Source organism: Heteronotia binoei, chromosome 7 (assembly GCF_032191835.1).
Source record: "Heteronotia binoei isolate CCM8104 ecotype False Entrance Well chromosome 7, APGP_CSIRO_Hbin_v1, whole genome shotgun sequence".
Lineage (NCBI taxonomy): Eukaryota > Metazoa > Chordata > Lepidosauria > Squamata > Gekkonidae > Heteronotia > Heteronotia binoei.
Window position 1 is genome coordinate 13,012,047 of NC_083229.1, and position 20,679 is coordinate 13,032,725.

Sequence of the window (20,679 nt, forward strand, 5' to 3'; positions counted from 1 at the left end):
GGGATGCTCACTTAGGTTCATTCGCACATGCTAAGGAATGCCGCTTTCGTCCATTTGCAAGCGGATTTTTGCCAGTTCACACAGTACAATCCAGTTGCTAAGCGGACTGAAAATGGATTGAAAGTGGGTTTACTGAGCGTGTGTGAAAGTGCTAAATGAGCCGGTTTGGTGTAGTGGTGAAGTGTGCGGACTCTTATCTGGGAGAACCGGGTTTGATTCCCCGCTCCTCCACTTGCACCTGCTAGCATGGCCTTGGGTCAGCCATAGCTCTGGCAGAGGTTGTCCTTGAAAGGGCAGCTGCTGTGAGAGCCCTCTCCAGCCCCACCCGCCTCACAGGGTGTCTGTTGTGGGGGAGGAAGGTAAAGGAGATTGTGAGCCGCTCTGAGATTTGGAGTGGAGGGTGGGATATAAATCCAGTATCTTCACCTACCTCACAGGGGGTCTGTTGTGGGGGAGGAAGGTAAAGGAGATTGTGAGCCGCTCTGAGACTCTTTGGAGTGGAGGGCGGGATATAAATCCAAAATCTTCTTCTTCTTCTTCTAAATGGTCTTCTTTGATAGCGTCAGAAACTCCAAATCCATGAACTTTTCCTCCTGCTTTCATGCTCATTTGCTGCTTTCCACTTTCTTCGTTGTTCTCTCCTTTAAGCAGCAAAGTAGCGGCGGCCACAGCTTTTCTTGGGGGCAGATAGCCCACCAGTCTCAAACAGCTATTCTCTCACAACAATACAACATCTAATTTGAACAAGGGCCCTGGAACTAGAATCATAGAGTTGGAAGAGACTTTGAGGGTCATCTAGTCCAACCCCCTGCACAATGCAGGAAAGTCACAAATACAGCCCCCTAAATTCACAGGATCTTCATTGCTGTCAGATGACCATCTAGCATCTGTTTAAAAACCTCCAAGGAAGGAGAGCCCACCACCTCCCGAGGAAGCCTGTTCCGCTGAGGAACCGCTCTAACGGTCAGGAGGTTCTTCCTAATGTTGAGCGAGAAACTTTTTTGATTTAATTTCAACCCATTGGTTCTGGTTCTACCTTCCGGAAATAATACCACACCATCTTCTATATGACAGCCCTTTAAGTACTTGAAGATGGTGATCATAAATTCTTCATTGCTGTCAAATGGCCATCTGGCCTCTGTTTAAAACCTCCAAGGAAGGAGAGCCCACCACCTCCCGAGGAAGCCCGTTCCACTGAGGAACCGCTCTAACGATCAGGAAGTTCTTCCTAAAGTTGAGCCGGAAACTTTTTTGATTTAATTTCAACCCATTGGTTCTGATCCTACCTTCTGGGGCCACAGAAAACAATTCCACACCATCCTCTAGATGACAGCCCTTCAAGGACTTGAAGATGGTGATCCTATCACCTCATCCCCAGCTCCTTCAACCTTTCTTCATAGGACTTGGTCTCCAGACCCCTCACCATCTTTGTCGCCCTCCTCTGGACCCGTTCCAGCTTGTCTAGAGCCTTCTTAAGATGCGGAGCCCAAAACTGACTACAGTGCTCCAGGTGAGGTCTTACCAGAGCAGAGCAAAGTGATATCACGTCACGTGATCTGAACGCTATACCTTTGTCAATACAGCCCAAAATTGCATTTGTCTTTTTAGCCACCATATCACACTGTTGACTCATGTTCAGTATATGGTTCACGAGAACTTGCAATAAACCCAGATGACATCTTTGCTGCCGCGTGCGCCCAGACAACACAATCATTGGACCTAACCATTTCAATTACATCATCTCAGGAGATCACCAGCCACAAACCTGGAGGATGGCACCCCTGTAAAACAACAAACATCCGCTTTACCTCACATACCTAAAACGGGCATTAGAAAAGTTCGGGGTGATGAGGTATGGCCAGGGCTTTTTTATTTTTTCGTAGCAGGAACTCCTTGCGTATTAGGCCATACACCCCTGATGTAGCTAGGGTTGCCAATCCCCAGGTGGGGGCAGGGGATCTCCTGGTTTGGAGGCCCTCCCCCCACTTCAGGGTCATCAGAAAGAGGGGGGGGGAAGTCAGCTTGGCACTCCATTATTCCCTATGGAGACCTATTCCTATCAGGGATAATATAGTATTGATCTGAAGGTATCTGGGCTGTTTGTTGAGGGCTGTTTGTTGAGGTAGAGGCACAAATTTTGCAGCGTAGCATTCAGTGCCTCTCTTTGAAATATCCTCCAGGTCTCAAAAGGATTAGACCCGGGGGTCCAATTCTATGAGCCCCCCAAAGAAGATGCCCCTATCCTTCATTATTTCCAGTGGAGGGAAGGCATTGAAAAGGCGTGCGGTCCCTTTCAATGCAATGGCCAGAACTCCCTTTGGAGTTCAACTATGCTTGTCACAACCTTGCTCCTGGCTCCGCCCCCAAAGTCTCCTGGCTCTGCCCCCAAAGTCCTCAGATATTGCTTGAATTGGACTTGGCAACCCTAGATATAGCCAATCCTCCAAGAGCTTACAGGGCTCTTCGTACAGGGCCTACTGTAAGCTCCAGAAGGATTGGCTACATCAAGGGGTGTGGCCTAATATGCAAAGGAGGCTCCTGCTAGAATTTGACCCCTGTAGCCAGTCCTCCAAGAGCTTACAGGGCTCTTAGTACAGAGCCTACTGTAAGCTCCAGGATGATTGGCTACATCAGGGGTTTGTGGCCTAATATGCAAAGGAGGTCCTACTACATAAAAAAAGGCCCTAAGTATGGCATATTTCTCCATGCTGAGGGATTTATTATTGGTAAAAAGGTATAAATTGGTAAAAAGGTATTATTGGTAAAAAGGTATTAATGTGTTCTTAATGTTTTATTATTGTATTGTTCATTTTAAATGTTGTAAGCCGCCCTGAGCCTGCTCTGGCGGGGGAGGGCGGGGTATAAATAAAATTTTACATTACATTACATTACATAAAAAGCAATAACAAGAGGAAGGTCTGGTAGTGGTAATGTAGTGTAGTGTAACAAGAAGGGACGGTGGCTCAGTGGTAGAGCATCTGCTTGGGAAGCAGAAGGTCCCAGGTTCAATCCCTGGCATCTCCAAAAAAGGGTCCAGGCAAATAGGTGTGAAAAACCTCAGCTTGAGACCCTGGAGAGCTGCTGCCAGTCTGAGAAGACAAGACTGACTTTGATGGACCAAGGGTCTGATTCAGTATAAGGCAGCTTCATATGTTCATAAGAGGTAGTGTAAAGGTAACCCCCTTTAAACATTTATCTATTTAGCATACACATTAGCAGTTTTCCCTCTCTTGAAAATAAAAAAAGCTCAAAATCACTGACGATGTTTTCAAATATATATATATATTTTAAAAAAACCTTCTTAAGAAGATATTGGATTTATATCCCGCCCTATACTCTAAGTTTCAGAGCAGTCACAATCTCCTTTACCTCTTCCCTCTCCCCCCCTGACACGCACACGACAGACACCCTGTGAGGTGAGTAAGGCTGAGAGAGCTCTTACAGCAGCTGCCCTTTCAAGGACAACTCCTAGGAAAGGTATGGCTGACCCAAGGCCATTCCAGCAGCTGCAAGTGGAGGAGTGGGGAATCAAACCTGGTTCTCCCAGATAAGAAGAAGAAGATATTGGATTTATATCCCACCCTCCATTTCGAAGAGTCTCAGAGCGGCTCACAATCTCCTTTACCTTCCTCCCCCACAACAGACACCCTGTGAGGTGGGTGGGGCTGAGAGGGCTCTCACAGCAGCTGCCCTTTCAAGGACAACCTCTGCCAGAGCTATTGCTGACCCAAGGCCATTCCAGCAGCTGCAAATGGAGGAGTGGGGAATCAAACCCGGTTCTCCCAGATAAGAGTCTGTTTGCAGCAAACTGGCTCTCTTCGTTGAAAAACCACCCAAACCCAGTAGTCATTACGAATTAAAAATCAACAAAAGCAGAAGGTACAAGAACCTAAAAACATAGTGAAGCAATGGTGGGAGAGCAATTTGTAAATTCACATGCAGTAGGGTGACCATATTTCGAAAAGCAAAAAAGAGGACTTGTTTCCCAACCAACTCCTTCAAACACTGTGACAAATCTCATTTAAAAACAAGAACAACGACCCTGCTCTCTAACTGGTGACAACTGCCTTTAGCTGGGAAAATTCCTAACCAAACCCCAAAAAGAAGACATTTTCATCAGTTTTTTAAAAAGAGCCCCCAAAACAATGGAGCTCAAAAACGGGAGGACATGTCCTCTAAAAAGAGAACATCTGTAATACAGTGAACATTTCCCTATCTCCCTTCTCTGCTGCAGCTTCCCTCCTTTCCCCAAAGTTCCCTCTAACTTCCACCCAGCTTCCTTCCCTACACCTCTCCTTCCTTCTACACCCCCCCTCCCAGGGCCTCCCCCTCGGCTCACTTTGCCTTTCATTGCACTGAAGTTAGCCTTACTTGAAGCAACATCATTTCTCTCTGTTGCTGCTACCGTGAGGTTGCTGGAGTTTAAGGACACCTTTCCCCCCCCTTTCCTTTCCCTAAATATCCATCTTTTGGTTTTACAAGTACTTTTCGCTGGTTTGGATGGACAGAGATTCAGGGCTGGCTGCCTCCTGCTGAAGTTCCCCTGCTGAGATCGGATCGCTTTGCTTTAAACTCGGAGAAGCGGGTTTTCTGCTTTGGCTTCAAGTGCATTTTGGCTGTGCTTTGGGAAGCAGTCGCTCCCGTTGGAAACTCTCAGCGTTTTTCTTCAACAGGTCAGTGACATTCTTACAGTCCCTTGAGCGGCTATAAAAACTTGATTGCTTCCCTGGTGGTTTCACCTTCTTGTTTATTGGGTGGTCTCTTGGGGAAAGCATATGTATTCTTTTGGGTTATTGAATTTTGGGAAGTAAAACCTTTTTTTTGGGGGGGGGGGACCATCATCGTTTGCAAAACCAGAAGCAAGCTTTTTAAAATTATACACAACTCTTAATGCATAGGTGTCGAAAATCACATAAGGCCGCGCCGCTGCTAGCGGGGTAAAACTGCATTTTTCCTCACTCGAAAGAACTTTCTTGGCACGTTTTTTGACTTTCCCCTGTACGCTAGGCTTGTACCTCATGTTGCAACAGGTAGGGACGATTGCAGACTTTCAACATGTTTAATGCTTGCAACTGAAGTTCCCTCAAAGCTGAGTGAGTGTGAGTTAGCTCACAGTTTTTTCGCCTCCGGCTCACACATTTTTCTCTTCGCTCAGGAAAAAAATGGTCCCGGAGCAAACTAATTGATGAGGCAGCTCACAGTTTTATTGCCAGTAGCTCACAAAAGTAGAATTTTTGCTCGCAGGACTCCACAGCTTAGAGGGCGTATTGCCTGTAATGTTTTGTAGGTGATTCCCCCCCCTTCTGGAGTCACAGATACATATTTACACTGTTGCTATCTGAGACGGGACCCGTTTTCTTTGGCATAAATAGCCTACGAGGCTACTCTACAGTAAGTTATTTACGGCTGCTCACCTTTCGACTGGGGTAAGAGTATCAACTGAGCAAAGTTATGCAGTGAATGGAGTGATATCCCTTTTAAAACCAGTGCTGGTCTGTATTCCTAGTTGTCAACAGACTCCAAACAAACCGGTAGTTCAAGTCACGCTTAAGCAGATCCCCGCGCTGTACCCCTCTGCCCGCTCAGCTGATATCTAATTCTGTTCCTACTGAGACTTCTGTAAGTGTTTAAGAATAGGATGCTAAAGTTGGAAAGAGGAGTGGATTGTCAATGCAGGCACAGCCACGGTCAGCAGAGAGAATAGCTGCCACTAGAAACAGGGGTGACACCCCTATTTAGAGCTCTCTCCCCAGAGAGCTCTCAGGACTGCTCCATTACAGTCTGCCATAGGCTGTTGAGGCAACAAGTCACTTCTGAAGGTTTCTTAGTCTCATCTGAGTTTTGCTGCTGTTTAGGGTTGCCAAGTCCAGTTCAAGAAATATCTGGAGACTTTGGGGGTGGAGCCAGGAGACTTTGGGGTGGAGCCGGGAGACTTTGGAGGTGGAGCTGGGAGACTTTGGGGTGGAGCCGGGAGACTTTGGGGTGGAGCCGGGAGATTTTGGAGCTGGAGCTGGGAGACTTTGGGGTGGAGCCAGGAGGCTTTGGAGGTGGAGCCGGGAGACTTTGGCAGGGGTTTCGCGAATCAGTCTACCATGCCTAGTTGCTTCTTTTTTCACTTCTGCTGTGACATAGCCGGGGCTGGGCCCACGTCATCCCCAGGGGTGAACAAAAGTCACTGCTGGAATGCCCTTGGGCCAGCCATAGCTCTCGCAGGAGTTGTCTTTGAAAGGGCAACTTTTGAGAGAACTCTCTCAGCCCCACCCACCTCACAGGGTGTCTGTTGTTGGGGAAGACTCCTTCAATCAAAAGTGACTCCTTCAATCAAGGCTGGCATGACACTGTTAAGTACAACTAGGGCTTTGTTTTGTAACAGGAACCCTGGAGCTTACAGGGCAATTAGTCCAAGGTCTACTGTAAGCTCTTGGAGGATTGGCTACATCAGGCAAGTGTGGCCTAATATGCAAAGGAGTTCCTGCTACAAAAAAAGCCCTGTCATTTGTCTTGTGTGCTCTGCGCCTTTGATTACCTGAGCCAATGAGAGAGCACTCTGACTTTAATCCAGCCCTGCTGGATCAGACCAGTTGTCCATCTGGTCCAGTGCCTTATTTCCCACAGCAGCACAAGGGCCAAATGGCCAAGACCTTATGAAGGAGAGAGAGAATGAGGGTGTGTGTGAGAATATAAAGATCCTGGACACTGGAACCATTTGAAACCGTATCTTTACTTTTTTGCGAGATTTGCTCGTATGTTCATATACTTGTGAAGAAGAAGAAGACTGCGTATTTATACTCCGCCCTTCTCTCTGAATCAGAGACTCAGAGTGGCTTACAATCTCCTATATCTTATCCCCCCACAACAGACACCCTGTGAGGCGGGTGGGGTTTTGAGAGTTCTCCCAAAAGTTGCCCTTTCAAAGACAACTCCTGCGAGAGCTATGGCTGACCCAAGGCCATTCCAGCAGCTGCAAGTGGAGGAGTGGGGAATCAAACCCGGTTCTTCCAGATAAGAGTCCACGCACTTAACCATTACACCAAACTGGCTCTCTGTGAAATTGTACAAAATATTTTGTGTCTTCCGTTTCTATCACTGGTCATTTCAGGGTAAAAAAAAATTGTGCTGTGTGTCAGAACGAGCTTTTGATGCTGGTAAAAAAACGATTATGACACTTTCGAAAGCGCTTTCTCCCTCGGATATGTGCTGGGACATTCTTCTGTCGGTGTTTCTCATGGAATGCTTTGTAGTGTTCCGCTTTGAGGCCGCGCTTTTATTTATCGTGTTGTAATATTTCACCCTGGAGGCGCACATTTTTAATCACTCTAAAATCTTCCCCTCTCAGGCTTCCCTGGTGAGGAGAAAGTGCTAGAAGGAGCAGAGAATCCCCTGTTAGTGTCTCTGAATAACAAACACAAGGTTTTCTGTCACTCCTGTGATTTTGTGTGTGTGTGCATGGCTTTTTTTTGGTAGAAAATGACCAGCTCTAGTCATTTGCATATAAAGCCACACCTCCTTGGTGTCACCATTGTTTTGCACATGGCTTTTTGCCGGAAAAGTCCAGCAGGGACTCATTTGCATATTAGGCCACACCCCTGACTCATCCGGAACTGTGTTCCTACTCAAAAAAGGTCCTCTACGTGTGCGTGCGTGTGCAGCTCACGCTTTGTTCAAGCAGCTCAAGGCAGCAGTGTACATTACCCACATCCCCCTCTGTTTTATGCTCACAACCACCTTGTGAGGTGTTAGCAAAATCTGAATATGCGGAGAAGTGGAGCACAAGCTGTTTGCATCATAAAGTAGACTTATTAGAAGAACCAACTTGGTAGGAAGGAGGAAAGAAAGCGTTCTGTCGACGAGAAGTCAGTGACAAAGTGTGATTAGTGAACCTGGGGTGGGGAGAACCCAATAAACCAGGGGTGTCAAACATGCAGTTCGGGGGCCGAATCAGGCCCCCACAGGTCTCCTCAAGCAACTGGCTGTCATCTCCTTCCTTCTCCCTATATCTTGCGCCCTTCTGCATAACAGCTTGCTCTGCAAGTCTTGCTCAATCGCACAGGAGCTACAGAGCAAAACCTCTATTTTCTCCATTGGCTGAGGCTCCTCCCTTGGGGAGGAAGGGGGGAGGAAGAGCTTGCTTTGCCAGTCTCTTTCAATCGCACAGCAGAGCTACTGTGCCAAGCCTCTTTTCCTTCTATTGGCTGAGGCTCCTCCCCCTCCTGGTCTCCTGGGGAAGGAAGGAAAGAGCCAGAGCTTCCTTTGCCCAGTTCCCTGGATCCCGTGGGAGAAATACAAAGAAAGCACCTTTAAGACCGATGAGTGCTAATGTTTTAAGCATGTTTTAAGTTTTTAAATATATATATATTTAATAGAGTTTGTCTGTGTCCTTTATAAAGTTTATATCTCTGCTACCTAATCTTAAATAGGTACACGCATGGCCTGGTCTGACATGGCCCAGCCCAACATGGCCCTGCCTAACAAGGCCACATTTATGTCAGATTCGGCCCTCATAACAAATGAATTTGACACCCCTGCAATAAGCCAATCAGGAGACAATTTGAAAAAGGGCAGGAAATTCCCGATCTTACTATGCTAACTGGTTGTCCTCTCTGCTGCACTGCCGCCCCCTGCAGGATCTTGCCGTCATTCTTTCTTCATTTGTGTGCAATAGCCCTTGTATGCCGCAACCTTTTGTGGCTAGCTCCGCCTCCATTTGCAGCCATTTTGTAGCGACTGTAGCTTTTTACATCTTCTGATTTTTATTATTTATTTATTTATTTTTGCTAAAGCTCACTGTGAGGTATTCCAAATGGAATAGTAGAGAAGGGGCAGCCCCCGGGAGAATTTGGGTTGCTGACCAAGGGGCAAGCTGCAATCTCAGCTTCCTCTTGCGAGAGATGAAGAAAATAAATTGCCTTACTTAACGATGGGCTCCCATAAAGTATCTTTCCAGCAACATGGCCCTTCTTTCAGATGGAGTAAGAACACTTGTTTCTGTTGGCTCTCGCATTTCATAACATACTCAAGGCTTGGCTTGGTCATTTCTCCTCCTTTCACTGTTTAATTACATTGTCCTCTGCAGTGTAATTTTAAGAGCTGTTTTTGTGCCTGGGTGTGTGGATTCTTCCCAGTTAGATGGCTAAATACTTCTTTATGCTAATCGAGTTTCGCTTGGATCGGCAATGCCACGGTGCTTCTCTCCCCATTTAATTCAAAACAAGCCTCACTGGTATTAGATTTGCATTGTCAGTTTTCCTTCTATGGGATATGCTCTCCATATGTATTTTCTTAATAAGCCTTTTTTCTCCTTATAGAGGTTTTAATACAGTAGGAATCCATTCCATGTTCTCGAACTGCAGACTTGCTGTTCACCTTGTGTATTTGGTAAATGCAGACAATAGGAAATGAAGGGAGAAAGCCTGAGCAGCTCTAGTCAGAAGTAAGTCCTATTTTATTCAGTGGATCTTATTCCGAAGAAAGTATTCTGAGGACTACACCCAATAGCTGAGCCAGCGTGGTGCAGGGGTTAGGGCAGGGGTGTCAAAGATGCAGCCCAGGGGCCAAATCAGGCCCTCAGAGGGCTCCTAGCAGGCCCCCAAGCAACTGGCTGCCATCTGCTTCCTTCTCCCTCTCTCTTGCTTCCTTCTGCATCACAGCTTGCTTTGCCAGGCTTGCTCAATCGCACAGCAGCTACAGAGCAAAACCTCTATTTTCTCCATTGGCTGAGGCTCCTCCCTTGGAGGGGAAAGCGGGGGGAGGATGAGCTTACTTTGCCAGGCTCTTTCAATCGCACAGCAGAGCTACCAAGCCAAGCCTCTCTTCCTTCTATTGGCTGACGCTCCTCCCCCTCCAGGTTTCCTGGGGAAAAAAGGAAAGAGCCAGAGCTTCCTTTGCCCAGTTTGCTGGATCCCATGGGAGAGATACAAAGAAAGCACCTTTAAGACCAACGAGTGCTTTAAAACCAACAAGTTTTAAGCATGTTTTATTTTTAAGGTTTTTTTTTTAAATTGTGTTTGTCTGTGTCCTTTATAGAGTTTATATCTCTGCTACCTAATCTTAAATAGGAACACACATGGCCTGGCCCAACAAGGTCTCATTTATGTCAGATCCGGCCCTCATAACTAATGAGTTCTACACCCCTGGGTTAGAGAGTTGACCTGGGGTTTGGAACACCTATAGGACTTTTTTTGAGCAGGAACACACAGGAATGCAGTGTCAGCTGGCTTGGCATCAAGGGGTGTGGCCTAATATGCAAATGAGTTCTTGCTGGGCTTTTTCTTCCCCACAAGCCCTGTGTGAAAAATGGTGACATGGGGGGGAGGGTGGCCTAATATGCAAATGAGTTCCTGCTGTGTGTTTTCTACCAAACAAACAAACAAAAAATACCCAGGACAAGAACTATTCCCTATGGAGACCGATTCCCGTAGGGTATAATGGAGAATTGATCCACAGGTATCTGGGGCTCTATAGGGGCTGTTTTTGAGGTAGAGGCACCAAATTTTCAGCACAGCATCCGGTTTCTCTCTTCAATTCATCCGCCAAGTTTTAAAAAAAAGATTCAACCAGGGGGGTCCAATTCTATGAGCCCCCAAAGAAGGTGCCCCTATCCTTCATTATTTCCAATGGAGGGAAGACATTTAAAAGGTGTGCCGTCCCTTAAAAGTGATGGCCAGAATGCCCTTTGGAGTTCAGACACGCTTGTCACAACCCGGCTCCTGGTTCCACCGCCAACGTCCCCAGATATTTCTTGAAATGCACCTCGCAACCCTAAGCTTGTTTCAGACGAGTGTGATTCTCCGCTGAGATCTTTTGTGTGAATTCTGGTCCATTACCAGGATTTTCCTGTTTGCTAACAGCCTGAGCTCAAGGCTAGATGAGTTGGCGGCGGGGGGGTGGGGAGTCGTTATGCAGAATATTGTAATACTATTGCTTAGGGGTGGGATTCTAGCAGAAGCTCCTTTGCATATTAGGCCACACACCCCTGCTGCAGCCAATAGTTTACAGAAAAGAGCCTTTTCAGCTCTTGGAGGATTGGCTACATTAGGGGGGGTGTGGCCTAATATGCAAAGGAGCACCTGCTAGAATCCCACCCCTGCTGTTGCTTAGTCAGCAAATCAGTCCTTCATTGCAAACATTTTGTACCTAAACTGCTTGTTCAGCAGCCTCTTGGAGGAGGGGGGGGGGGATGCTGAGTCATCTTTGAGCTTGGCCCCTCATGCCCACTCCATTCAACTCCATGATGCATGGGCATGTCATCCATCTATTTGTGGTCTATCGCAGGGGTGGCCGACGGTAGCTCTCCAGATGTTTTTTTTGCCTACAACTCCCATCAGCCCCAGCCATTGGCCGTGCTGGCTGGGGCTAATGGGAGTTGTAGGCAGAAAACACCTGGAGAGCTACCGTCGGCCACCCCTGGTCTATCGGATAAGGGCGGTGCTCTTCAATGCTTCATCTCACCACTTGACAATGCGTTGGATATTCTTAGAGAAAATATTATTTAGTAGCGTTAAAACGAGCAGCGCGGCAAAGAATACGCAGAGAACGTGTGTGTGTTTAAAGGATATGATTGCTTTACTTAAAACTACAGGGAAGGGTAAACTGGGAAGAAAAATAACAGACACTAACTTCCTACATGTTTACAGCTAGAGAACAAAACTAGGAATGGCCTCTCTTCTCCACACTTAGACAAAGGGTGGAAGAGATGCCATAAAATGCAGAACAGGCAATACATTGATTTCCAATCACAGCACTCAGTTACTGGTCATTTAACTAAGACCTCCTACAGACTTTCACAGGCTTTCTCTCTAGCTAACGGATAGGTTACAGTGAACACATGTGACTTCCTGTTGACTAACAACAATGGCAATATAATTATTGAATTATTGTTGCTAATCCCAACACAATGTGGCAAAGGGTTGTGGGGTTCTGTGAGCAAGAACCCCCTATTTTTACTTATATATGGACATCATGATTGCTCGTTTGGTTGCCAGGATGCCTGAAGTTCCAACTCACTCACATCTACCCAAAAACATGGGCCTTGACCAGCAGTTTCCTGACAGGCCTATGCGCATATTATCAGCCTCGTCTTCATAGCAGCCCCACTTCTGATGCATCCTAGCCAGCGCAAGCAAGCTTCCCGACCTTCCCGTGTGTGCAAAGCCCTGGTTTCTGCAGTGGAAGAGATCACGTCACTGTCCAATCATGTGGTCTTCAGCTCCTTCTCCATGGAAGCCATTGTCAAGGCTAACATCATCAGCGATCATCTTCATGCATCTCCAGATGCCATGAGGGAGAAGCGGGAGCCCCACGTTTCCAATGATTGCCTCAGACGTTTCCATAAAGCAGGGGTGGCCAACGGTAGCTCTCCAGATGTTTTTTGCCTACAACTCCCATCAGCCCCAGCCATTGGCCATGTTGGCTGGGGCTGATGGGAATTGTAGGCAAAAAAACATCTGGAGAGCTACCGTCGGCCACCCCTGCCATAAAGCAATCAAACATCTCCGGAGCAGATCCCGCCAGACATCCTGAGCCTGTTGTCGACGGAACCCTTTACAAAAGGCTGTGCCAGCCTGATGAGGAAGAAGAAGAAAAGCCAAGTCTGACCTGGAATTCAGTGCCATTGTGGGAGCCGGGTGTCACCTTAGATAACAATTTGGCCCCCTATTGTCACTTTTAGATAACTCTGTGTAGCGTAGGTAATCCCTTTAGTTTATGTCACTTTCCAAATGACATCTAGGAGCCACCCCTTTTTCTGAGGTAATGTACCACATGTCCCTATGTCACCTGACCTGGTGTCACTGGTCACCTGACCACCACCCCCTGAGGGCACAAGGTAGACCTTAAAAGGTGCCAATCTGACAGTACCCCTACCTTGCTGTTTAGATACACCCCCAAACCTGATCAGTTAGGGTCCTCCAGGGAGACTCGTGGGCCAGTTCTCCCTGCCTCCCCATCCTTTTTCGTTGCCAACGGAGCCTTCCTTGGAGACTGCGATCGGTAATTATCACCCTGTTGATCAATCCCTGTGTTACCCCCCTGTCTATTTCATGCTGTATTTCTTAGATCTGTATGTGTGCTGAATGAACTTATTTTCTTGTATGCTTGTCTTATTTTTACAGTACATGCTGTTTGTTTAAGTCAACGTCTTCTCGTTATTGGGTGACTTTCCTGAGAGACATCTCCTGTATACATAGATCCTGGATCTCACGAAAGGCTTGATTGCCCACCAAACTAATTCCCCAAGCCTCCCTTGAGGGCAATTCGGCTTACAGCTCAAGCCAGATAGCATGTGTGGGTCACCCACTGTTGACATGACGACACATTTCAGGAAAGGAGTGTCACGCACCTGACCGCAAATCAAGAAGCGCATAGACATAAAGTGCTGAATCTCCATGCATGTAGGAGAGCCAGTTTGGTGTAGGGGTTAAGTGTGTGAACTCTTATCTGGGAGAACCGGGTTTGATTACCCACTCCTCCACTTGCACTGCTGCAATGGCCTTGGGTCAGTCATAGCTCTGGCAGAGGTTGTCCTTGAAAGGGCAGCTCTCTGAGAGCCCTCTCAGCTCCACCCATCTCACAGGATGTCTGCTGTGGGGGAGGTAGGTAAAGGAGATTGTGAGCCGCTCTGAGATCTCTTTGGAGTGGAGGGCGGGATATAAATCCAATATCTTCATCTACCTCACAGGGTGTCTGTTGTGGGGGAGGAAGGTAAAGGAGATTGTGAGCCGCTCTGAGATCTCTTTGGAGTGGAGGGCGGGATATAAATCCAATATCTTCATCTACCTCACAGGGTGTCTGTTGTGGGGGAGGAAGGTAAAGGAGATTGTGAGCCGCTCTGAGATCTCTTTGGAGTGGAGGGCGGGATATAAATCCAATATCTTCATCTACCTCACAGGGTGTCTGTTGTGGGGGAGGAAGGTAAAGGAGATTGTGAGCCGCTCTGAGACTCTTCGGAGTGGAGGGCGGGATATAAATCCAATATCTTCATCTACCTTGCAGGGTGCCTGTTGTTGTGGGGGGGAGGTAAAGGAGATTGTGAGCCGCTCTGAGACTCTTCAGAGTGGAGGGCGGGATATAAATCCAATATCTTCATCTACCTCACAGGGTGTCTGTTGTGGGGGGGAGGAAGGTAAAGGAGATTTTGAGTCACTCTGAGACTCTTCGGAGTGGAGGGCGGAATATAAATCCAGTATCTTCATCTACCTCACAGGGTGTCTGTTGTGGGGGGGAGGAAGGTAAAGGAGATTGTGAGCCGCTCTGAGACTCTCTGGAGTGGAGGGCAGGATATAAATCCAATATCTTCATCTACCTCACAGGGTGTCTGTTGGGGGGGGGGGGGAAGAAGGTAAAGGAGATTGTGAGCCGCTCTGAGACTCTTCGGAACGGAGCGCGGGATATAAATCCAATATCTTCTTCTTCTTCTTTTGATGTAAGAAGATGTTGCGGCACTGTATAACAACCTAGCTTGTGCACTGACATTTTTATGAACTTCCAGATGTCTTTTGCCTGCCGTTCACCTCCCTCTGATGTAAGGAATCTGCTGACTTTCCAGCTACGGCGCTTCGCCGGTCCTCGGATTCCTTTCCAGACAGTGGGATGAACTGATCTTGCACAAGATGTTCTCTAGCCATGTTGGCAAGGGTGGCTTTTGCACATCTGGTTATGCCTAGTAATCCATTTAGCTCAGAAGTCTATTTCTGCATGTGGCCGGCACCTGAAGTTGTACAGCAAGTGTACAGGGTAATAACAGAGTTTCAGACTTCCTGCTTTTCCCTCCCAGCTTCAGGCAAACTTGGCGACGGCCGTACAGACCACATAATAATAGATACCAGACCGCTTAATGACAGATGGGGGGGAGGGGGAAGTACACCATACAAAAATAGACTTATGTGAAATGCATTATTTATGTGTGAAACGAAATATCGCATGGTAGCCTCAAGAATCTGAGGAAAGGACTTGGTAGAGTGAGGTACTCCGTACTGTGAGATGCTGGGCTTTTCTTTTTGTAGCAGGAACTCCTTTGCATATTAGGCTACACCTTCCTGATGCAGCCAGTCCTCTAAGAGCTTACAGTAGGCCTTGTAAGAAAAGCCCTGTAAGTCCTTGGAGGATTGGCTACATCAAGGGTGTGTGGCCTGATATGCAAAGGAGTTCCTGCTACAAAAAAAGCCTTGGTAATATGCGTGCCCATGTCCCTCGTTCCTCCCATTCTCCCACCTCCAGCCATCCAAAGGTCTCTTGCTCTTTCAGATGATTCTGTTCTTCCATGCTGTCGCTTATTCTGGAACTCCTTCCCAGAATATCTGCCTGATGCCACCTCACGCACTTCTGTATTTCTTTATTTCTTTAGAAAGGGTTTGTCATTCAGTGCCTGGCATCTAGAAGGAGTGCTGTAGGAGGGGATGTGTGAGGCCTGTATGCTGTCTGTGGCCTCACATCACTTCTGGTTAAAATCTGGAAGTGACAAAGATTGAACCAGTGGATCCAATTCTAGGGGCACCCAGAGAGGGTGCCCCATTCCCCATGCTTTCCTATGGCGTGTGGGGGGGGGGAATGTGTCAATTTCCCCATGGTGGGAGAATTGACACTCGGGAGGAGGGGGTTTGAGGGAGAGGCACCAAATTGGCAGTGTAGCTGCAGGAGCCTCTCCTCCAAGGAACCCCCATCTTCAAAAAAGATTGGACCAGGGGTTCCCATTCTATGAGACCCCAAAGTGGTTGCCCCCTTCCCCATTGTTTCCTATGCTGGGGAAAAACTTGCAAACAGAAACAGCAGTCAGATGCTCCTCGATGTTTATCTCATCACCAGGAGTAACTGCCTTTCCCTTTCAGGCATTCCCTTCAGATTCACCAACAGAAGTCTGGATTGCACATTCTGCCTTTTTTCATGGCTTTTGCAACTGCTTTGCAATATATATATATATATTGCAAATATATATAATATATATACACACACACACACACTGTGGCTAATAGCCACTGATGGACCTCTGCTCCATATTTTTATCTAAACCCCTCTTGAAGGTGGTTATGCTTGTGGCCGCCACCACCTCCTGTGGCAGTGAATTCCACATGTTAATCACCCTTTGGGTGAAGAAGTACCTCCTTTTATCCGTTCTAACCTGTCTGCTCATTCATCGAATGCCCACGAGCTCTTCTATTGTGAGAAAGGGAGAAAAGTACCTCTTTCTCTACTTTCTCCATCCCATGCATTACCTTGTAAACCTCTATCATGTCACCCCACAGTCGACGTTTCTCCAAGCTAAAGAGTCCCAAGCGTTTCAACCTTTCTTCATAGGGAAAGTGTTCCAGCCCTTTAATCATTCTAGTTGTCCTTTTCTGGACTTTCTCCAATGCTATAATATCCTTTTTGAGGTGCGGCGACCAGAACTGCACACAGTACTCCAAATGAGACCGCACCATTGATTTATACAGGGGCATTATGATACTGGCTGATTTGTTTTCAATTCCCTTCCTAATAATTCCCAGCATGGCGTTGGCCTTTTTTATTGCAAACGCGCACTGTCTTGACATTTTCAGTGAGTTATCTACCACGACCCCAAGATCTCTCTCTTGGTCAGTCTCTGTCAGTTCACACCCCATCAACTTGTATATGTAGCTGGGATTCTCTCTGGCCAATTTCTATCTCCCCTCCATTCATCCGACGAAGAGAGTTTTGTTTCTCAAAAGCTTACGCTAGAATAAAATGTGCTAGTCTTAAAGGTGCAACTGGACGTTTTACTGTTTTGGCTAGCACCTCTGGATCAGATTCTCCTAGAGAATCTCTGCAGTGGAAAGTCAACTGTGGAATTTCTTAACCTGGGACTGGCAACTGTACAATATAAACAAAGAGAGAACCCGTTCTTCCCTTGTTCGGAAAGAACACGGAACCTGTTATCGATTCCTGGGCCGAGGGAGGCAAGATTGCAGATCACTCAAGAGAAAGAGCCTTCTCTGTAGCGGCCCCCTGTTGGTGGAACCAACTTCTAGAAGAAGCAAGAGCCTTGCACGACCTTCCCCAGTTCCGCAAGGCTTGCAAGACGGCTTTATTTCCGCTTGCTTTTAATCGATAGCCACATACAAGGAGACTCAAGGTTGACAGTGAAATGGCAGGAATGTATTGTTTGCGCTCAATTGTTTTAAAAATGTTTTAACTGTTTTAATTAATGTTTAATATTTATACATGTTTTCACTGTTGTGAGCCACCCTGAGCCTCCTTCAGCGGGGAGGGCAAGATATAAATCCAATCAAATAAATAAATTGTTCATCCCTGCATGTACCCTACCCTCTTTCCTTCGTCTTTCCTCCCTCAGATTTTAGATTATTAGCTCCACTGGGCAGTGTCTTATCATAAGAACATAAGAACATAAGAGAAGCCATGTTGGATCAGGCCAACGGCCCATCCAGTCCAACACTCTGTGTCACACAGTGGCAAAAAAATTTATATATACACACACACTGTGGCTAATAGCCACTGATGGACCTGTGTTCCATATTTTTATCTAAACCCCTCTTGAAGGTGGCTATACTTGTGGCCACCACCACCTCCTGTGGCAGTGAATTCCACATGTTAATCACCCTTTGGGTGAAGAAGTACTTCCTTTTATCCATTTTAACCTGACTGCTCAGCAATTTCATCGAATGCCCACGAGTTCTTGTATTGTGAGAAAGGGAGAAAAGGACTTCTTTCTCTACTTTCTCCATCCCATGCATTATCTTGTAAACCTCTATCATGTCACCCTGCAGTCGACGTTTCTCCAAGCTAAAGAGTCCCAAGCGTTTCAACCTTTCTTCATAGGGAAAGTGCTCCATAGGGAAAGCTATCATCTTGCACTCTATCTTTTTGCACAGTGAGGTGCTTTACAAACAAGAACAGCGAGACGGGCAGGAGTTTTATGTGTCCTTTTTAGGATACGGCGCAAAACCTTCTACTGCACTGCCGTCGACTTCTAAAGGCACTGCAGCCCCTAGCTTAAATTTTTGGATGGTTTTAATTCAGATTTTCATTTACAGACAGGAGGGGGAACCATAACTTTGCAAATCACGTGCAGTTGTTAGAGTTTCCAGCTCCGGCTTGGGAAATCGCTGCAGACTGGAGGTGAAACTTGAGGACGGTGGAGTTTGGAGAGGAGCTGTGACTCAAGGGTGGAGGCTCTCCTAGGCAGGCAGAAGGTCCCAGGTCCAGTCCCCAGTATCTCCAGTTAAAAGGCGCAGAGGATGGATGATGTGAAAGACTTCTGTTTGGGACCCTGGAGAGCTGCTGCCAGTCTGAGTAGACAAGACTGACCTTGATGGGGAGGGACGGTGGCTCAGTGGTAGAGCATCTGCTTGGGAAGCAGAAGGTCCCAGGTTCAATCCCTGGCATCTCCAAAAAAGGGTCCAGGCAAATAGTTGTGAACCTCAGCTTGAGACCCTGGAGAGCCGCTGCCAGTCTGAGTAGACAAGACCGACTTTGATGGACCGAGGGTCTGATTCAGTATAAGGCAGCATCATATGTTAAGGGGAGGGACGGTGGCTCAGTGGTAGAGCATCTGCTTGTGAAGCAGAAGGTCCCAGGTTCAATCCCCGGCATCTCCAAAAAAGGGTCCAGGCAAATAGGTGTGAAAAACCTCCGCTTGAGACCCTGGAGAGCTGCTGCCAGTCTGAGAAGACAATACTGACTTTGATGAACCAAGGGTCTGATTCAGTATAAGGCAGCTTCATATGCTTCATATGTTCATATGATGGACCATGGAGTTTTCCAGCATCCCTCCCCCCACACCATCCCCTGCCAGTGGTCAAGAGGAACCTGGCGACCCTATTTGGGGCAGAAGCATCTGACAGACTACAGTACCTGGTGACAAGTTGTGTTTTGCCTGGGTGGGTCACACGTTGTGCAGATTAGATGCAGACAGGGGTGGAATTCTAGCAGGAGCTCCTTTGCATATTAGGCCACGCACCCCTGATGCAGCCAATCTTCCAAGAGCTTACAAAAAAAGAGCCTCGTATGCTCTTGGAGGATTGGTTGCATCAGGGGGTGAGGCCTAATATGCAAAGGAGTTCCTGCTAGAATTCTACCTTTGGATGTAGAGAATTACAAATGGCAGCTTTGAGGTTGAGTCAGGGGAGATCTGCTTAGAACTGCCATAGCATGCTCGAGTTGGCTTGCCAATCCCCAGGTCCCAGCGGGAGTTCTTCCGCTTTTCCAGGCTCCTTCCCGGCCCCAGTCAGCTGGCCGGCGGGGGGAAGCCCCACCCCCAGAGGATCATGTGACTTTCCCCCTCCAAAGGTTTCAGTCTCCGCTTGGAAAGGCTTCCTCTTGGGATAGTGTGTCTGTGTTACTTTGAAGAAGCTGGCAGCAACTCATAAGTAGAGAGGCCAATCCCTTGCTTCAGCGTTGCCAGAAACGGGGGCGGGGGGAGGAGGGAAACGTCTGCTGAGCACTTCATTATTTCCTATGTGGAAATCGATTCTCATAGGGTATAATGGGGAATTGAGCTGAAGGTTTTGGGGGCTCTGGGGGAGCTCTTTTTTGAGGTAGAGGCACCAAATTTTCAGTATAGTATCTAGTGCCTCTCCCCAAAGTACCCCCCAAGTTTCAAAACAATTGAACCAGGGAGTCCAATTCTATGAGCCCCAAAAGAAGGTGCCCCTATCCTTCATTATTTCCTATGGAAGGAAGACATTTTAAAAGGTGTGCTGTCTCTTTAAATGTGATGGCCAGAACTCCCTTGGAGTTTAGTTATGCTTGTCACACCCGTGTTCCTGGCTCTGCCCCCAGAGTCTCCTGGCTCCACCCCCAAAGTCCCCAGATATTTCTTGAATTGGACACGGCAACCCTATGCTCGAGAGAATGCACGGGTATGTGTAAGTCATTTTTAAAGCGGCTTTGAAGTGGTCACCGTGGACCACATTTAATGCCATTACCTTTAATTACACATGAAGACAAGCACCACTGCTATTGAACGTTTCCCACACCCAAATTACCACTTAGCAGTTTCACAGTGAATGGTGCTATATTCAGCAACAGGGCTAAAAATGTCAGGTTTGCCTACTTTGTTATTACTATAGGGTGGTGGTGGAATGTGGTGAATATCATCCTTACATGCAATGTCATGATAATATGGTTCCTATGCAGTTTGCAGCTTTCCTAAGTAAGGTTGCACCTTTCAAAGACTGAGAGCCAGTTTGGTGTAGTGGTTAAGTGTGCAGACTCTTATCTGGGAGAACCGGGTTTGATTCCCCACTCCTCCACTTGCACCTGCTGGAATGGCCTTGGGTCAGCCATAGCTCTGGCAGAGGTTGTCCTTGAAAGGGCAGCTGCTGGGAGAGCCCTCTCCAGCCCCACCCACCTCATAGGGTGTCTGTTGTGGGGGAGGAAGGTAAAGGAGATTGTGAGCTGCTCTGAGACTCTTCGGAATGGAAGGTGGGATGTAAATCCAACATCTTCATCTACCTCACAGGGTGTCTGTTGTGAGGGAGGAAGGTAAAGGAGATTGTGAGCCGCTCTGAGACTCTTCGGAGTGGAGGGTGGGATATAAATCCAATATCTTCATCTACCTCACAGGGTGTCTGTTGTGGGGGAGGAAGGTAAAGGAGATTGTGAGCCGCTCTGAGTCTCTTCAGAGTGGAGGGCGGGATATAAATCCAATATCTTCATCTACCTCACAGGGTGTCTGTTGTGGGCGAGGAAGGTAAAGGAGATTGTGAA

At 47.3% G+C, this 20,679-nt stretch overlaps 1 non-coding gene across 1 annotated transcript; it reads left to right on the forward strand.

Annotated features, from left to right (window-relative positions):
* The first annotated feature begins 18,499 nt into the window (after positions 1-18,499).
* TRNAH-GUG (transfer RNA histidin (anticodon GUG)) lies at positions 18,500-18,566 on the forward strand. Its single transcript has one exon. It is a non-coding gene; the product is annotated as a tRNA-His (tRNA).
* The last annotated feature ends 2,113 nt before the right edge of the window (positions 18,567-20,679 follow it).